Here is a 21,140-nt window from a genome sequence, read left to right as displayed (position 1 = left end):
AAACATCAGTTCTTCTACTCATTATTAAATAATAAACATCAGTTCTTCTACTAATTACTAAACAACAAACATCAGTTCTTCTACTAATTACTAAACAACAAACATCAGTCCTTCTACTTATTATTAAACAACAAACATCAGTCCTTCTACTAATTACTAAACAACAAACATCAGTTCTTCTACTTATTATTAAACAACAAACATCAGTCCTTCTACTAATTACTAAACAACAAACATCAGTTCTTCTACTTATTATTAAACAACAAACATCAGTCCTTCTACTAATTACTAAACAACAAACATCAGTCCTTCTACTCATTATTAAACAACAAACATCAGTCCTTCTACTTATTATTAAACAACAAACATCAGTCCTTCTACTAATTACTAAACAACAAACATCAGTTCTTCTACTTATTATTAAACAACAAACATCAGTCCTTCTACTAATTACTAAACAACAAACATCAGTTCTTCTACTTATTATTAAACAACAAACATCAGTCCTTCTACTAATTACTAAACAACAAACATCAGTCCTTCTACTCATTATTAAACAACAAACATCAGTCCTTCTACTAATTACTAAACAACAAACATCAGTTCTTCTACTAATTACTAAACAACAAACATCAGTCCTTCTACTTATTATTAAACAACAAACATCAGTCCTTCTACTAATTACTAAACAACAAACATCAGTTCTTCTACTTATTATTAAACAACAAACATCAGTCCTTCTACTAATTACTAAACAACAAACATCAGTCCTTCTACTCATTACTAAACAACAAACATCAGTTCTTTTACTCATTATTAAACAACAAACATCAGTCCTTCTACTAATTACTAAACAACAAACATCAGTTCTTCTACTTATTATTAAACAACAAACATCAGTCCTTCTACTAATTACTAAACAACAAACATCAGTTCTTCTACTTATTATTAAACAACAAACATCAGTCCTTCTACTAATTACTAAACAACAAACATCAGTCCTTCTACTCATTATTAAACAACAAACATCAGTTCTTCTACTTATTATTAAACAACAAACATCAGTCCTTCTACTAATTACTAAACAACAAACATCAGTTCTTCTACTTATTATTAAACAACAAACATCAGTCCTTCTACTAATTACTAAACAACAAACATCAGTTCTTCTACTTATTATTAAACAACAAACATCAGTCCTTCTACTACTCATTACTAAACAACAAACATCAGTTCTTTTACTCATTATTAAACAACAAACATCAGTCCTTCTACTAAGTTTACTAAACAACAAACATCAGTCCTTCTACTCATTATTAAACAACAAACATCAGTCCTTCTACTAATTACTAAACAACAAACATCAGTTCTTCTACTTATTATTAAACAACAAACATCAGTCCTTCTACTCATTACTAAACAACAAACATCAGTTCTTTTACTCATTATTAAACAACAAACATCAGTCCTTCTACTAATTACTAAACAACAAACATCAGTTCTTTTACTCATTATTAAACAACAAACATCAGTCCTTCTACTAATTACTAAACAACAAACATCAGTTCTTCTACTCATTATTAAATAATAAACATCAGTCCTTCTACTAATTACTAAACAATAAACATCAGTTCTTCTACTCATTATTAAATAATAAACATCAGTCCTTCTACTAAGTTATGAACAATAAACATCAGTCCTTTTACTCATCGTTAAACAACAAACATCACTCTCTTCTCTATTGTAAACCTTCTCGTTAGTGTAAAGCAGTTAAATCAATTGTAAATATGAACCTATTCGAAATGTTCTAATTTTAAAGCACTTAAATTCATACTAAAATGTCACTTCAATACGTATGCGTATGCATTTTTGTTACTTCCCCTGTATATTTCTATTTTCCTTTAGTCTCTTCTATTGTGCAGACAAACCATCAGCCTCAACGCAGTGTACAATAGAGAACGACAGGGTGCTTTGAGTATAACATTCAAAGTCGCTGTTAACATCACGTGTAAAAGAAGTAGCTGTTAGATATACAGACTAATATTTATTACTGGTCAACTACAACTGTAACTGTGTAAGAAAAAAAAGTAGAAAGAGCACGTCTTATATCATTTTCTTAAGTAACTAGTTAAGTATAATAATAGGTTATTTTTTGTACTGAAATAACACTTATTAGGGTGTGAACGGATTTTACAGGCTGGCGAAGAATATTTGTAATTAATTAAACTTGTCACGTCAAAAGACATCAGTATAATACCTATCATATAGTTAACAATATATTGTTCACCTTGATTCTTATGAGAATTACAATAATTCTGTTTATATAACTTAGTATTAAACCTGAAGTCTACAAACAAATATGTTAAGCCTAAGTCAGACGTTCTGTCAAAACTTGTTTTCTATTCTCAAGACAGCTGGTATGGGTATTAGCACATTAATTTAAACAAAGTACAGAACAACGTTTTGACCTTTTAGGTCAACTTCAGGTTAACAAAGAGAGTTAAGACCTAAGAAGGTCGAAACGTTGTTCTACACTTTATTTTAAAGTTTAATACCCATACCAGACCGTCTTGAGAATACATTTTACGTAAAGGCATACGTACTAGTAGATCTGTACCTGTTATATTGCGGCGTTACTTTGAGATACGAGTGAAAGGTTAATTTGATTTAGGATAAAGAATGTTTAAATTGTACAGAGAGACAACTATAACAAGAAGAAGTTGTTTTTGCTTTTGTTTGAATTGGGTTAACGTCTACCAAAAGAAGTGAGTATTAGCAATACGTTCTTTTTAAATATGCAAGTTTTAACAATATAAATCAACGTTACTCACTACCAGTTGTTAAAACTAAGCCTAAAACAGTTATTAAAGAAAGTGGACATCAACAATATTTCATCTTTAATAGTCAAGTTTTAATACTATAGATTGGCATTGAACATTACAATTTGTAATGCTAAGCCTAAAGCAGTTATTAAGAAAATAGGTATTAAGAATACCGTTTCTTAAATATGTAGTTTTTAACAATATAGATTGATGTCACAACTACTAGTTTTAATGTTAAACCTAAATCAATTATTAAGAAAGTGGCCTTTAACAAAACGTTCTCTTCAATATGTACTTTTTAACAACATAGATCGACTTTACACACTACGACTTCCAATCCTAAGCCTAAATTAGTTATATTTCCATCTGTTATCGACAACTAGTATGACGAAATATATTTTCAATAACTTTTAGGTGAGCTATATACGTGTTTACAACATTTAACCTTACATTCACAATCTTGTTTTTAATTTTAATGTTATTCAAGTTATTCTAAGTCTATCGTATTGTCCAAAATTAATTTTGTTTAGAAATCATAATTAAATTCGTGCAGAAGAATACTTTCAAATAACTTGGGATAGTTTATAACTATAATTATCAATATTAGCGGTGGCAGTACTGTACTAGCATCTAGTAAAAATATTATTATGATATATGAAAAACATTCAGTCGTTAAACAAACCTTACAAAACATTGTCTGTCAAATTTTATGGTTGAAAATCAGGTTCTTTTCCACAATTTATAACACTAAAACTTACAATTTGATACCCGAAGCTAGCACAGTTCAGTTAGACCATTGTGTAGCTCTGCCTTAAATAAAAACAAAACATGTCTCCACATTTATGATGTCACGCGTGCAGGAAACATATATCATCTGCTCTCCCGAGAAACAGAAACATGTTTCACCCACCTGACAATGTACATGTAAGGTCTCGTAAACCGAAACAAGACAAGAAAAGTTTGAACTGGTGACTTGGAATCTGGAAATTCCATTTGATGTGACAAACCCGTGACAAGATCCTTTAACAACAATATTAGATTAATCGTAGTTTAATCTTTTCTTAACTCTTCTATATCTCACGCCAAACATGGTCGCCCGTTCAGGCGGGGACGTTATGTGACAGTCAATCCCACTATTCGTTGGTAAAAGAGTAGTCCAAGAGTTGGCGGTGGGTGATGATGACTAGGTGCCTTCCCTCTAGTCTTACACTGCAAAATTAGGGACGGACAATTTCGAGTAGCTTTGCACGAAATTCAAAACAAACCAAAACTTCTATTTCTGTATCAATGAACAGTGACTGCTCCCGTTCCAGTAATCTTTTTGTTTTTTATGATTTGTTTTGCTACAATAATTTGTCTTATGATGATAATCATGTACACTTAGAAATTGTACTCACTGCTACATTGTTTCTTCTCTGTATTTGTTAGTTTAAAACAACTCAAGTACTTTCTAGTACTTGTTTGTTTGGAATTAATTACAAAGATACACAATGAGCAATTTATGCTTTGCCCACTGTGGGTATGGAAACTCGGTTTATAACGTTGTAAGTCCGCGGATATACCACTGTGTCACTAGAAAGCAGTATCTGGTAAGTTCAGCATGATGAAAACTGTTTGGATTTTCTTCTAAAAAAGAATGAAAACCGTAAACGTACGTATAAGGTATGACAATCACTTTATGTTACGTACATTTTGATTTGTGTTCGCTACCAAGTGGCACAGCGGTATGTTTTCGGACTCAAACCTATAGAAATCAGGTTTTATATAATTTGAAACAAACAAACGCACCAGCAATCGCTAGTGTTCACAGAGCTGATAAACAGTTATATGTGTTGTGCCAAACGCAGGGATAGAATCTCGATTTTATGAGTTCTAATTCTCCAAGCTAAGTTACCTTCAAAGTAAAGTTACAAAACGTTAATATTCCCCACAGGACAATATAACAATAGAATAAACTGTATTTTCACGTCAGTTCTCTTTCTCACCCCTCCCAGTTGCACAGTAGCATGCATGCAGACTCACACCGCTAGAAACCGGGTTTCGATACCCGTGGTAGTCAGAGCACAGATAGCTCATTGTATAACTTTGTGCTTAATTCCAAATAATCAACTTAATTAATAAATCTACTTCTTTGATTAATTTCTTACATCAACACTTAATAAGCTAATAATTTAAACAAGATATACAGATACATTTGAACTTTCTTCTAACGGTAGTAAAACTAATACGTAATTTTTTGAACTACAACTTTTGGCTGAACGTGCCTGATAATTAACATTCCGAGCTATTATTTTGAAGGTTCAATATTCCAGCCGTTATGTGCTGATAAACAAGCTCAACGATATCAATTATGGAGCGTGATAAACGTGACAGTCAGTTCCGTTTCTTTTATTCAGGCAATCAGTTTTAGTTGAACTTTGAGATTTCTGCCCCAGCCATTTGTATTTGTGACTGAACAAGCTTTAGAAATATTAAATATTGTGTTATATACTTAATTAGTTATAATTATTAACACAAATGAACTGCTTGTGTCTGTAATCTTGACTGATTTATTAATATTATAGTTAAGTTAGGCTTAACAACAACTAGTGATGTTTTACGAAGCAAAAAACTTTCGCAAACAGTATACGACAGCGAATGGTTGAAATGTTATTGATGAGAAGAAAACAAACAAGGTGAAAAATTCGCAAAATTAAAATACGTTTTAATAGGCAACAGCCTTTCATCGGGTTTGCAGTAATGAAAAAATTATTTATAGAAAAATTTTGGTGTCAGGAAGTGTTAGAAAAAGAATAAATACAAGTGACAGATCACTCGATAACGTATTCTTAGGCTTAAAAATAAGATATGAAAAGTAAATCACACAAATAATAAGAAAAAGAAATAACACGGTAATGTTGTTCAGACGCTCTTTAAATACATTGCTGCAAACGATAAAGATGGACGCGGGAAATTTGTTTAGTTACTACTACTGGAACAAGATATAGAAGGTAAAACGTTGGATCTATTATAAAATGTATTTTTCTTAAAATATGAACCGTAAGTTGATTTATCTTTGGAGTTACATTTCGATTGTTTAAAACGTTTCATAAGCAAAATACTGTTATCCTACCTTATTTTCAAATAGGGCAACATATGTCTTTACCAGCATCCAAGTGTTTAGAAACTTTTTTCGATGACATCAGATTTACTTTATGTCCTTGGACCTGTTTGAAAAACAACATAATATCCAGCTGACATTATATTTTTATCGTATTTGCTCCTTTTTAACTTTGTAAAGTAATAATACGTACGTAAAGTAACATCTAAGTTTAATATTGCCTAAGCTTAGTTTCGTATTGATTCCTGGTCCGCACATGTTTAGGTACAAAGAAAAAACAGTTCCTATCATTTCTAACATTAAAGAATTTAAAGCTTGAATGTTTTGACAACGTTGTATTTTCACTGAAGCTAAAGGAACTGATTCCGACATTTCCAGTGTACTACTAGTGGATATTTATTTTAGTAACAATTGGTAACTGTGTACGCCCTAACCCTGAACTTTTTTATTCTAATAGAAACTGGTACTACTGCACGTCCTAATGCTGAATTTTTTATTTTAATAAAAACTGATACCTCTGTTCACCATAACTCTAAATCTTTGTTGTTGGTTTAATTTTAGTAACAACTGGTACCTCTGTTCACCATAACTCTAAATCTTTGTTGTTGGTTTAATTTTAGTTACAACTGGTACCTCTGTTCACCATAACTCTAAAGCTTTGTTGTTGGTTTAATTTTAGTAACAACTGGTACCTCTGTTCACCATAACTCTAAATCTTTGTTGTTGGTTTAATTTTAGTAACAACTGGTACCACTTCACACCCTCACCCTTTCTCTAAAATTCACGCGACTTTATTAGCAGCAATCACGTCATAAATGAATATTAATTTATTTTTAAAGTCATCCTAGACAGAACATTAAATAACAATTTTCTTTCTTGACATCTAGGTATTTTTGTACAATATTTAAAAATTCTTAAACACATTTACCTTTGTCAGGTTTTATGTTAACGTACTATACGATCACTAAAAAGTGATACATAGTTTGTAGTTTCAAGCACGTTAGTGATACATTTTTTTATTTATGATGATGCATTTATTGGTCTTCAGCACGAGAAAATTTGTTTTTTAAATGTATGGCATTATTATATTTATTTTTTCTCTCCATTTCCTATCACACTCACACATACGTACAGGGTTGAACAAAAACTACAACCTCCCGGTGGAAGCTGTTTAAGAACAAGTGGCCCCACCTATGGTTGTTAGAACTCTTCAGATCTTTATAGAAGGACATTGGTAAGTTTCTGAAATATATACTGAAGAATTATGTTTATTTCCATGAGGAAATAATTGGACGTAAAGCACGTGGTCTTCCACCCACTGTTTTATCTACTTAATTAAACTTAAGTGATAACCAACATGTAGAAATAATCTTTAATATTGTTCCTCTGGCCAAAACGTTGTACAATTTGGGTCACTAAAGCACCTATTATCAGGTCCTACAATTGTCCTCTCTAAAAGGACATATTTCTTAAAAGTTCCATGTTGCTTGACAACTAATGTATAAAAGAGATTACATATGTTCAAATAATACAGGTTATCTAACTGAGATGCCATTGGAACAACACGTTAATCAAGCAGTTGAGAATAAAATTTATTTAAAATGTGGGAAGGAACAAAAAGTATTCCTGCTTATTGTCCAAATCATAAGTAAAAATATTTTATATGTACAAAAAAAAGAGACAAAATAACTGAACATTAGACACATAATACCCATTAAAGTATTTGTAAAAGTTTATGCCAGATGCATATATTAAAGTGCTATAAAAAAGCCCCTCAGTGGCACAGTGGTATGTCTGCGGATTTACACCGCTAAAAACCGGGTTTCGATACCCGTGATGGGCAGGACACAGATAGCCTATTGTGTAGCTTTGTGGTTAATTCTAAATAAACAAATAATAAACAAGCTTAAAACATTTCCGCTTTAAACTTACAGTATTACAGTAATGATGTTTTAAAGTAATGACACACTGAACACGTTTTTAAGTTCACAAATGGCGTTAATGTTTAACATACGTTTTAATGAATATAGTTCAATATAGTTTTTTACAACATATCGCGAGGCTCTGAAATCGACTTGAATGCTCTCTCTTCGTTGTTTCGATGTACTGATTTTTTCATCATTACTGCACGTTCATATTTATTAAATAAAATGTCTCTATACGATGATGTAGTTAAGGAAACTCTATCAACTGGTAACATATACACAACTTCCATGAGATATCTTATATTTACCTATTTCAAAGGTTTAAGAACATGTCTTCTTTCAGACACAAACAAGACTCAAGCAGTAGCCTTGTGTGATTTATTATCCACTTGTTTTTGTTTTAAACTGAATATTTACCCTAGATTGCTTGTATATTAGTTACTTGCATCTCTAACCACGCCTACATTATTTGTTAACCAAACAACTATGTTGCATGATAGATGACGTAACACATGAATTCGAAGGAAACATTCGCGAAGAAAACTATCGTTGTTTAAACGTTATGTAATATTGTTCAGTTTAAACAGCTTATAATAATATTTACATACACGCGGGCTTATAAACCACCTGCAGCGCTCAGTGGAACATTAACATTTTGCTTCGTGCTCAGAGAGTTTCGGTTGCTACATTTTTATTGTTAACTGAAAGGCCTAACTAGAAAATAAAAATCCAAAACGTACAAATAAAACTATTAGTGGAAGTACGAATACATTAATAACATTTGCTTTATATTCTGTAAATTTTGAAACAATATGAAGCTTTTAACTATTGTTTAGAGGAAACTTACTTTATATTCTGTAAACTCTGAGACAATATGCAGTTTTGATATTGTCTTTTGTAGCAGAATTCTGCATCACTGTGGCATAAAGCCAAATTGTTTGTTGTAACACGAATGAGATACGGTTAGGTAGACCATACTGCAAGATAACTATTACATATCCAGTGAAAAATATACACATCCAATATCCCATTCTGAAATGCACGTGCGAGTGATCACATTTTAAAGCTCGCGTTACGTTCCTTATTTGAAGCTTAGCCTCTTCTCCCATGTTTCAGGGCTAGAGAAACTGTCTTAACTATGACTGACTCTTCCACGGTTCCTATGTTGTGTAGAGTTTACGTTTTGTGAAATTACCCACTGATCAATAGTTCCATCAGCATTTAGGCTTTACTACAGGTCGATTCAAATCCTTTCTGGCGAATCAAGATAACATCAGCGTACAAAGAAGACAAATAATTGGCTGGATAAATTCCAAGTGCAAGGATAGTCTTAGTTGCTACAACAAACTTTCTGTAGGGTGCATGGAATACTGAAGAAATTTAGTTTCTCCTGACATGGACCAAAAAGTACAATATTTATCCATTCTGATAATAACGTTAACAAAAACGTCCAGACGCCTAACACAGGCCTAATAAATGAAACTCAGTTTACTGAGGTTGTTTCTTAGTTGTTACCTTCCAGTTCTCAAGAAAAAAAAGTATAGTTTGTGTATATACAATTCTAATTATGTATTAACTCTATTAAACTTTAGTGTGATGAAATATAATTCTTGTGGATATTTCGAATCACCCATATTCCCTTCACGGCGTCTCGGCATGACCAGGTGGTAAGGCACTCGACTCATAATCCAAAGGTCACGGGCTCGAATCCCCGTCACTCCAAACATGCTCGCCCTTTCAGCTGTGGGGAGCGTTATAATGTGATGGTCAGCCCCAATATTCGTTGGTAAAAGAGTAGCCCATGAGTTGGCGGTGGGCATTGATAACTAGCTGCCTTCCCTCTAGGGATGAGTAGCGCAGATAGCCCTCGTGTAGCTTTGCACGAAATTCTCCTCCTCTCCAGTGATAAGTCCGCGAGAAACCGAGTTTCGGTACCCGTGGTGGGCAGAACACAGATCGCCCATTGTGTTACTTAATTTCAAAACAAACCAAAACGAACAAATTAATGAAACAAACAAACTTTCCTCCACGTGGTTTATTTCAGAATACTTACCAACATTCCTTCCACATGACTTGTTTCAGTCATACTAACATAGTTCACTGTTTATTTTCGTCATTTTTATTAATATCATATTTTTATTTACGTTTTGATGTTTCAGAAACACTATTCTACTTGGTCTAACGACTATAAGCCTGTCCAGACTTCAAGGAGTACGTTCTCTCTATGCACTACCAAACAACCTAACTTGTAATAAAATTTTATTTCATATCCGGGTGGATACAACAATGGAAACAACAACGAGAAAAATAGAAAAACGACGTATTTTGGGAGACGAATTATTTACGTTTCGCGAAGGTGTTCATATAACTTATAGATTCTATATATCATCATGTCACACTGAAAAATGTATGACGCATTCGTAGTGTTTAGATCACTTAAGCCAGATGTAATTTCACTTTCTGTGTAGTACGAGATTCGAACACCCATTACCTCTTCAACATCAGTGGATGATACCTTAGATGATTTTTGTCTTAGATCACCTAGAGCTGTTATATTAAATGGTTCCTCCATTATACTGTTTCTCGTGTTTGTCTTTATAACATGTTTTGGAAAGTGGAATTTAAAACTGACCAAGTTAACGTTTGTTTGTTGAATTTCGCTACCTGCGTCCTCCGACCCTAATTTTGAACTGATAGACTAGAGCGGAAACAGTCAACCAAAACATCCACAGCCAACTCTCGGGCTGCTCTTGTAAGACTGAATAGTGGGATTTCACTGTCACTCTTATGACTCACTAACGGACCAGAGGTGCGGAGGGTAATTTATATTCTGTCAGTAACGTGACTCGAACCACGAAACCTAAGTTAATTATGTTATTTTCCGTTAGAGAGAGAAAGAGGGAAATAAGGTCAAAGGGCGTTTCTGTGGTCACTGGTCACACACCAAGATCCATATATGATACCGAAGAGAGAAAATAGTAAAGAAAGCCACATGCATCGAAGTGGATAGTTCTGTCTATTTTTTTTTAAACACAAATCTACAGAATGGGCCGTATGTGCTGTGCTCATTAAGGTTATGGAAACCTGGTTTTTAACATTATAAGCCTTCAGACTTACCGCTGAGCAGCTGGAGGTAAGTGGATAGTGTGAGGGCTGTCGTTAGAACCAGTATAGAATCATTGAGACCGGACATGAGTTATGTAAAGTGATGATGTTGTTTGATCCACCAACAGACCGGATTCACAATTGAAAACGTTGAAGAAATAATTTCAGCTCAGTTTAAGAAAGGCTATATTACAATCCGTCCAACAGGTGTACAGTAATCACATTACACAAACATTTTCAATTTCTGCATCGTCTAAGTTTTGCAAGACCTTGGACCTTTCAAAGTCGATTAGGCAGCTAGTTGATCTTACATGTCAGTCACGTGATATCTTTATTTCTACGAAGGTGATAAACTCGCATAAACTAATGCAGAACAGTTTGAGCCAAGATTAAATTAAAACAGAAATCGCAAGTTGTTTTTTTAATTCTATCTCCTCTAATCCTTGCATTGCTATCCTGTTTAGTACTTTATATACATTATGTTAGTTGGATAAAATAACATACTACTGGCTCTGATACGTCAATGTAACTAGAATGCGCCATCACAATTCATTTTAACTTCGGCCATCTGGAGAAGTCACTTATTTTAACTATTCGCACTACTGTAAAAGTAGTGTCATCTGTCAGTCAATCATAAGACACTAAAATGACGTCACATAAGGGAAGCTTACAGTCGATATTTAAACCGTCGTAAGGTGAGGTCAGTAAAACATGTGCATGCCATGAATCGCGAGAATAATAATGAATTCTACAACCCAGCATGACGTATGAATTTCAAAAGCAAGAAATTAAAATATTTGTCACTCTTAATCTCAGTTTTATTTATTTTTGAAACGAAACACTTTCGGGGACATTGCGCAAGTGCATCTACTAAATAACAAATTTTATCACAGAATTATTTCCAGATAATTAACAAATAGAGGGAGTTTTGTTTAAGTGATATCAAGGAAATGGATGCAGTGTTACTCTGTTATCTTTATTCAACAAACAAACTTAGATTCAACCACATATAACATCGTTTTTCTTTTAAAATATATTATATTATCACGAGGAGAAATTTCGCCAGTGTAATTTAAGGTTTTGTTTGTTTGTTTTGGAATTTCGCACAAAGCTACTCGAGGGCTATCTGTGCTAGCCGTCCCTAATTTAGCAGTGTAAGACTAGAGGGAAGGCAGCTAGTCATCACCACCCACTGCCAACTCTTGGGCTACTCTTTTACCAACGAATAGTGGGATTGACCGTCACATTATACACCCCCACGGCTGGGAGGGCGAGCATGTTTAGCGCGACGCGGGCGCGAACCCGCGACCCTCGGATTACGAGTCGCACGCCTTACGCGCATAATTTAAGTTAAGCCCTAAATAAACATGGTAAAAATAAAGCTTCATAGTATAGATGCCTTTATTTCTCTATTGCGATAAACTTATTGCAATGTTATATAAGGCTATCAGGACATAGGTATTCATATATTTGAATTGATAGATTCAAGTAAAGTTGATAATTCAACAGTATCTATCACTTATGTTCCATTACATTCACTACACCAAACAGCGATATGCGGAGCGCGTTTCTGAAGATGCGGGACGCAAACCATTAACTATACTTTGTAATAAACAGTGTAGTCACGACACGTCCGTTATGTTAAAAGCACATAAACCTTGAGATACGTTCGTGATGTCGAAAAAACCCACTTGTAGAGAAATATATATATGTAAAAACGGCTCGTTTGGGTTGAGAAAATTTTTTACATAGAGAATTTTTACGTAAAAAATTTTCTCAACCCAAACGAGCCGTTTTTACATATATATTTCTTGAGATAAGTTGTCTTTATCAATGGCTAAAAAAACAAAGGTTTTTAATGTAGGATAACATTTTTAATATTCTTATTAGATAAACAACATTTGATATATTTTTAAACATCTAACATATGTCGTAAAAACAATATCGTTATAACTCTATCTTAGTCTTTCATATAGTAGTATATTAAACATTCTTCTAAGAAAAAAAATAAAAACTAATATTATTAAATCTACACAAATATGGCAATGAATCAGTATAAGTAATAAACAACATTATAGACTCTAGACTACATTATTTCTTCCATGTTGATGTTATTGAATATTCTAGACTACTTTATTTCTTCCATGTCGATGTTATTGAATATTCTAGACAACACTGTTTCTTCCATGTTAATGTTATAGAATATTTTTTGATAAATTGTTCAGGCAGATTATTTATGATGTAACTTAGATGAATGGACGGCAACTGTCTGTTGTTAAAAATAAGGACTACGTTTTTAAGGCCTTCTGTCTTTCATTTTCAGAAGTACAACAGGCAGTTGCTGCCCATTCAACTAAGTTTTAATTTGACGTTTGATCGAGTTGAAAGTTGAAATATAGCGTTATTCAGGTGGAAGACCCACCTAGCTCATGGTTTTGTTTTACGGTAATTCTCTCGGTATACAAGGCTCAACTTCTTTAGTTCTAGGCCAGTCGTAATCAGTACTGAAAAACATTATAGAGTATAAAGTATAACACATATAACTGATCGACTCATGTTAGTCCTAAGGGAATGAGGGTATAATTCACATAAATCTTCGGTGTTATTACCTGCATTAATCAATTCATCTCAATGTAAACATTTCATACTCATACTTTTAGTCTTAATGGTACTGTATTTTGTTTAGATTATGTCTGGTCTTGACGAACAAAGTTTCTTTAATCATAACCACCTTATCACTATGAGCCACTTTGAAAACTGTTTGCTGTTAAGAGGAAGACAGCATAAGTGATTTTTTCTAGTATTTATTTAGTCGTCCATGCTTTAAGTGTTCGAACAGTTGAATGAATGTAATTTCACATGAAGATTAATAACGAGTCTCAATGGTTAAAACAATATAACCTCTTTTAAGATAAGGACATGAATAAGTATATGTGACGAGGAAACCTTTAAATAACGACAAACCGTCTTTGACGTAAGGTAAGATTTGAATTGTTTACTGGAGTCTGAAAAAGTTCTCACTTAAATATAAGGATAAGTTGTGATAATTAGTCTCGGATCAGCTTGGGACGGAATGTGCTTTATACATCTTTAAAATCAAATTATGATGCATGTTTAAACAATGTAAGTGTTCGTAAACGATTTCGAAAATTTATAGATAAATCACTAATTGTTTCTACACTATACAACAAAGCCTCAGTCGTTACTTGTGAAGCCTTAAGCACACGTAGTAGAAACAAAACAAAAAGTAAAAAAAAAGTTATTTGATTTTTAAGACAAAATGCTCCTTCTACATTAAAAAACGAAAGTATTGCAATAATTGGAGCATAGTTTAAAATTTCAATTTAAAGCAAGTTTTCCTATAAGAGAAGTATAAAGTTCGAAATTAAATATATAACATAGGCTTAGAATTAAGCCTAAAAATCGAGTTTTGTTCTGAGCGAAACACACGCATATGCATTCATTTTTATAGAGCCATACTTTTCTCATTTAATGTATATTCATTTCTTCACTAGATTGTATTGTTACTGTTTCTACGTTAGTATAACACAGCGAACTAATAAAGCATCTTAGTAAAGTTCAGGTTGTAGTAAAATATCTTAGTACAGCACAGGTAGTGATAAAACATGTTAGTATAGTACAGGTATTAATAAAACATGTTAGTACAGTTCAGGTTGTAGTAAAACATCTTAGTACAGTACAGGTAGAGATAAAACATGTTAGAATAGTACAAGTATTAATAAAACATGTTAGTATAGTACAAGTATTAATAAAACATGTTAGTACAGTTCAGGTTGTAGTAAAACATGTTAGTACAGTACAGGTAGTGATAAAACATATTAGTACAGTACAGGTATTAATAAAACATGTTAGTACAGGTAGTAGTAAAACATGTTAGTACAGTACAGATATTAATAAAATATGTTAGTACAGGTAGTACTAAAACATGTTAGTACAGTACAGGTATTAATAAAACATGTTGGTACAGTTCAGGTAGTAGTAAAATATCACAGGTAGTGATAAAACATGTTAATATAGTACAGGTAATAATAAAACATGTTGGTACAGTTCAGGTATTAATAAAACATGTTGGTACAGTACAGGTAGTGATAAAACATATTAGTACAGTACAGATATTAATAAAACATGTTGGTACAGTTCAGGTATTAATAAAACATGTTGGTACAGTTCAGGTAGTAGTAAAATATCACAGGTAGTGATAAAACATGTTAATATAGTACAGATATTAATAAAACATGTTGGTACAGTTCAGGTATTAATAAAACATGTTGGTACAGTTCAGGTAGTAGTAAAATATCACAGGTAGTGATAAAACATGTTAATATAGTACAGGTAATAATAAAACATGTTGGTACAGTTCAGGTATTAATAAAACATGTTGGTACAGTACAGGTAGTGATAAAACATATTAGTACAGTACAGATATTAATAAAACATGTTGGTACAGTTCAGGTATTAATAAAACATGTTGGTACAGTTCAGGTAGTAGTAAAATATCACAGGTAGTGATAAAACATGTTAATATAGTACAGATATTAATAAAACATGTTGGTACAGTTCAGGTATTAATAAAACATGTTGGTACAGTTCAGGTAGTAGTAAAATATCACAGGTAGTGATAAAACATGTTAATATAGTACAGGTATTAATAAAACATGTTGGTACAGTTCAGGTATTAATAAAACATGTTGGTACAGTTCAGGTTGTAGTAAAACATCTTAGTACAGCACAGGTAGTGATAAAACATGTTAGTATAGTACAGGTATTTATAAAACATGTTGGTACAGTTCAGGTTGTAGTAAAACATCTTAGTACAGCACAGGTAGTGATAAAACATGTTAGTATAGTACAGGTATTTATAAAACATGTTAGTACAGTTCAGGTTGTAGTAAAACATGTTAGTACAGTACAGGTATTAATAAAATATGTTAGTACAGGTAGTAGTAAAACATGTTAGTATAGTACAGGTATTAATAAAACATGTTAGTACAGTACAGGTATTAATAAAACATGTTAGTATAGTACAGGTATTAATAAAACATGTTAGTACAGTACAGGTATTAATAAAACATGTTAGTATAGTTCAGGTATTAATAAAACATGTTAGTACAGTACAGGTATTAATAAAACATGTAAACTGCTATAACAAATTGCGATGTCTACAGATATTGTTTATTAGAATAAGGAAAGTTCAACAACATTACATTTGTCCAAACTACAAATGCATTTATTCTGCTATTTCAACAACAGGTTTGAGATCTGTCTATTTCTTTTGAATTCCAACCAAAAGTACACGACGGCTATCTGCGGTGGCAGTTCCTAATTTATCAATGGTGAGATGAGAGGAAAGGCATCACCCCACCACAACTTACTATTGGGGTACTCTTTTTTTTTTTTCAATGAATAGTGGGATTGACCGTCGCTTTAGAACGCCTTCACGGCTGAGTGGGTGAGAATGCTTGGTGGTAGTGGGATTCGAACCCGCGACCCTCAGATTGCGCATCAAGTGCCCCCTAATCACCCGGCCAAACCAACTCTGAAACTCAGAAGCTTTGTGATTTTGAAGTAAAATATGCTGTGGTATAAGTAGAGTCATATAGACAGACGAAATGCAGGTCAAGGGCAAAATATGTATTCTAGACTATTGGACAGAATTCTAAAGTTCGATACATATTCTAAACAAGTAATGATAATGAGGCATATTTTAAAATAGGTACTTACAAGTAACCTAAAAAACTCTGTTTGTTACAGTGTTAAGAAATCAGTGAAGTCCGAGTATTAAATGAATATTCTGTTTGTTAGGAAAATGATGACGTCAGGATTATTGAGACAATTTCTTGAAGTCGTTACTTACAATAAGCTGGAAATCTTCGCGTCTTCTTTCCTCAATGTAAATAATCTTCGGTGGTTGAGGCCCGAGAGGACGACAGTGGTTTGTTATCTCAGCAAAATCATCGTGTCTCTCATAACAGCTCAGCAGTCCGCGCGCGCACGCACGCTCGTATTTGTAAGTAAAAGAACACACACGGGTCGATCTATCGAAACATTCAGAGTTCGGCACTGTATAAACCATATAGTCAATTGGTGAATTAATGAATGCAATCCTACTTAACCAATTTTTCACAGTGCTGATTATCGGACATCAACATAGAACAAAATTGAAACCTGCATTGAAGAGAAAATTAAGATATTGTTTATTTTGAAGTTAAGCACAGAGCAACACATTGGGCTACCTGCGGTCTGCTCACCACGGTATCGAAACCAGGATTCTAGTGTTGTAAGTCTGCAGATATACCGCTGTGACACTGGGGTGGAGCATTTAGGATATTAGAAACAACAGAATGTATCTTTATACGAGTAAGTTTACTTAAATCTTCAAACTATATGTATATTTAATCAGTTCTTGCTCTACAGATGGCGCTGTACTGTTCTGACGTCAGAAACTGTATAACATCGAAGTGTTATCCTGTTAAAATACTTTGAGAAATATCTCAAATGCTGAAGAATTGATATCCAACTTGGGTTTTAGTTTCTGGGAAGCTAAAGTTTCACTGACTCTTACTTTTAATCCATTTTTAAAATAACATAAAGTTTCAAAACTTCTTTCGTCTGTAGTCCCCTCAAAATGTTAGAAATATTGGCTATCAAGAAATTGAGGCCACAATTAAACATTAATTCATCATTGAAGGGGAGATTTTAATTATACGTTTCATGATAAATGAATTACCTTAGAAACAATATACGTTTTGTAGGGGTCAGGAACAGGTTTAATGATATTAATTTGTCTTTGGAAAGTAAATTGTAAAACATACTTAAAACAAATATTAAAATGAAAACAAGCTTATGAAAATGAAAGATCATATTTAATATATACCGATTAGGGAAACTGTTATCTATTGTTGTTATGAATATTTCCGACTATGGTGAAATAAATATTTAAACAAGTTATATAATATATAAAGTACATAATTTAAAACAACAATGTTGTACTGTATCAAAAAATAAATAAACAAATTATATACTCCTATCAATAATTAAGATACCTAACTGAAGTTTTATTGTTGTTGTGGTTATTATAACGAAAATAGATATGGAAGAGTGCAAGGGCTATGCAATATGTTTAGATGAACCGAGGGTTTTCAGGGTCAGAGATATACTGAAAACTTGCAAGGTCGTATATATCTCAGGTTCTTGTTTGTTTGTTTTTTGTTACAACAGTAATGTTAAAATGAAATCCAACAATTTAGTGTGATCAAGTGTTATACCGGTAATGATAAAATGAAATCTAACAACGTAGTGTGATCAACTGTTATACCGGTAATGATAAAATGAAATCCAACAACGTAGTGTGATCAAGTGTTATACCGGTAATGATAAAATGAAATCCAACAACATAGTGTGATCAACTGTTATACCAGTAATGATAAAATGAAATTCAACAATGTAATGTGATCAACTGTTATACCGGTAATGATAAAATGAAATCCAACAACGTAGTGTGATCAACTGTTATACCGGTAATGATAAAATGAAATCCAACAACGTAGTATGATCAACTGTTATACCGGTAATGATAAAATGAAATCTAACAACGTAGTGTGATCAACTGTTATACCGGTAATGATAAAATGAAATCCAACAACGTAGTATGATCAACTGTTATACCGGTAATGATAAAATGAAATCTAACAACGTAGTGTGATCAACTGTTATACCGGTAATGATAAAATGAAATTCAACAACGTAGTGTGATCAAGTGTTATACCGGTAATGATAAAATGAAATCCAACAACGTAGTGTGATCAACTGTTATACCGGTAATGATAAAATGAAATCCAACAACGTAGTGTGATCAACTGTTATACCGGTAATGATAAAATGAAATCCAACAACGTAGTGTGATCAACTGTTATACCGGTAATGATAAAATGAAATCCAACAACGTAGTGTGATCAACAGTTATACCGGTAATGATAAAATGAAATCCAACAACGTAGTGTGATCAAGTGTTATACCGGTAATGATAAAATGAAATCCAACAACGTAGTGTGATCAACAGTTATACCGGTAATGATAAAATGAAATCCAACAACGTAGTGTGATCAACTGTTATACCGGTAATGATAAAATGAAATCCAACAACGTAGTGTGATCAACTGTTATACCGGTAATGATAAAATGAAATCCAACAACGTAGTGTGATCAACTGTTATACCAGTAATGATAAAATGAAATCCAACAACGTAGTGTGATCAACAGTTATACCAGTAATGATAAAATGAAATCCAACAACGTAGTGTGATCAACTGTTATACCGGTAATGATAAAATGAAATCCAACAACGTAGTGTGATCAACTGTTATACCGGTAATGATAAAATGAAATCCAACAACGTAGTGTGATCAACTGTTATACCAGTAATGATAAAATGAAATCCAACAACGTAGTGTGATCAACAGTTATACCAGTAATGATAAAATGAAATCCAACAACGTAGTGTGATCAACTGTTACACCGGTAATGATAAAATGAAATCCAACAACGTAGTGTAATCAACTGTTATACCAGTAATGATAAAATGAAATCCAACAACGTAGTGTGATCAACTGTTATACCAGTAATGATAAAATGAAATCCAACAACGTAGTGTGATCAACTGTTATACCAGTAATGATAAAATGAAATCCAACAACGTAGCGTCATCAATTTTTTTCCATACATTAAGTTTCTTTGTTATGAACGTGTTCGCTTCTGGTATATGGGTTTACATATTCTAAATAAAATTTAATTGTAGGCTACAAGTGTGGTGTATTTGTATGATAGAGGTGTGGTATAGTTAGCTGTAGGTCGGGTTCTTTATCTTGTACTAATGTGCTGTTTAGTAGCATTGTTTGTGTAGTAGTGGTTGGCAAGTGTGTTCTAATAAAACTGATTTTATTGTAATCCGTATATAATTGTTAGTCCTGTCATGCAGTTTCAATTTGTTATTTTGAAATAAAAACTTTCTTTTTTTAGAGGATTGTGCAGTCTAGTTTTCAGCATGTACGCCACCTGTACATACTTGCACGTTTTTCTTGAGTTAAGTAACAAATAAAATGTTTCTTTACACTTTGTCTCACATCATGTCTAATTTCTCTCTCTCTCTCTGTTTTTCTTAACTCAAATAAGAAATCCATTTCAGCTATGCAAAATATTAACCGCCAAAGCTCCAATTATTGCGGTTATTATTGCAATGCTCACCCAAACATTTGCGGTTTAACTGAGAATAGAACTACATCTTAAACTACAATAACTCAAAATTTCGACGCTCTACATTTTTTTTCTAAATAGGTTTCTAACTATCGATTCATGTAGATTCATTGGGATAAATAAACATAAACATATTTGCAGTGTGTGTGTGTGTGTAAATGGTCGTCCTCAAGAGATTGTTGTTTTAAAAAAGTCATATATCTTATGACCCCTTGAAGAAAGCTTCAAGACTTAATAAAGTTGTAACTTCTTGGTATAATGTTTTGTATCTGAAGGGGGAAAGCAACCCAACAATAACCCAGTGTTCATAGAAAATAAGTATTTCTCAACCTCTAAGATGAATAACCTTTGTCCGAGGGTCGCGGGTTCGAATCCCGGTCACACCAAACATGCTCGTTCTTTCAGCTGTGGGGGCATTATAATGTTACTGTCAATCCTACTATTCGTTGGTAAAAGAGTAGCCCAAATTATGGACGGCTAGCGCAGATAGCCGTCGTGTAGTTTTGTGCGATATTCAAAACAAACAACATTAGTTATATTTATATATCAGTCGTTTGGTTGTTGGGAGCTCTTTCTTACTTAGACAGACATAGCCTATACGGCGTCGAGTGTAACTTTGCAGTGTGAGTTAAACTGTATGCGTCATTTAAATATATTGTTTATAGATGACACTACAGTTTGTCGATTGACAAGCTGTCTGAGATATATATATACGTATACGTCTTGATTTATTAAATATACATTATAAACTGTACCCCATTTCGTTATATCAAGACGCTTGTGAATTTACAAAATGTTCACGACAGCTTATAAATATATTCAACTACATGTTTATTTTCTGCGTGTTTATATCGACTTGTAAATCTAAATAAAAACTTTATATTGACGAGATGATATACGAAGAGAAGGTTGTGAATT

At 32.8% G+C, this 21,140-nt stretch overlaps 1 protein-coding gene and 1 pseudogene across 2 annotated transcripts in view; one reads left to right on the top strand and one right to left on the bottom strand.

Moving 5' to 3' along the window:
• The window catches only part of LOC143233623 (5-hydroxytryptamine receptor pseudogene), a 153,118-nt pseudogene extending 135,934 nt beyond the window's left edge, over positions 1-17,184 (bottom strand). Inside the window, exons 1-2 of the transcript XR_013018252.1 lie at positions 16,828-17,184; positions 5,935-6,028 (exon numbers count right to left, since the gene is read on the bottom strand). The product of XR_013018252.1 is annotated as a 5-hydroxytryptamine receptor pseudogene (transcript). The remainder of the gene's footprint in view (positions 1-5,934; positions 6,029-16,827) is intronic.
• Positions 1-21,140, top strand: part of LOC143233624 (ADP-ribosylation factor-like protein 6-interacting protein 6) — a 42,817-nt gene that overhangs the window by 2,131 nt on the left and 19,546 nt on the right. The gene's annotated exons all lie outside the window — the stretch shown is intronic.

Source organism: Tachypleus tridentatus, chromosome 12 (genome assembly GCF_004210375.1).
Source record: "Tachypleus tridentatus isolate NWPU-2018 chromosome 12, ASM421037v1, whole genome shotgun sequence".
Classification (NCBI taxonomy): domain Eukaryota; kingdom Metazoa; phylum Arthropoda; class Merostomata; order Xiphosura; family Limulidae; genus Tachypleus; species Tachypleus tridentatus.
The sequence above is the reverse complement of the archived record's forward strand: the minus strand, read 5'-3'. Positions and strand labels throughout refer to the sequence as shown.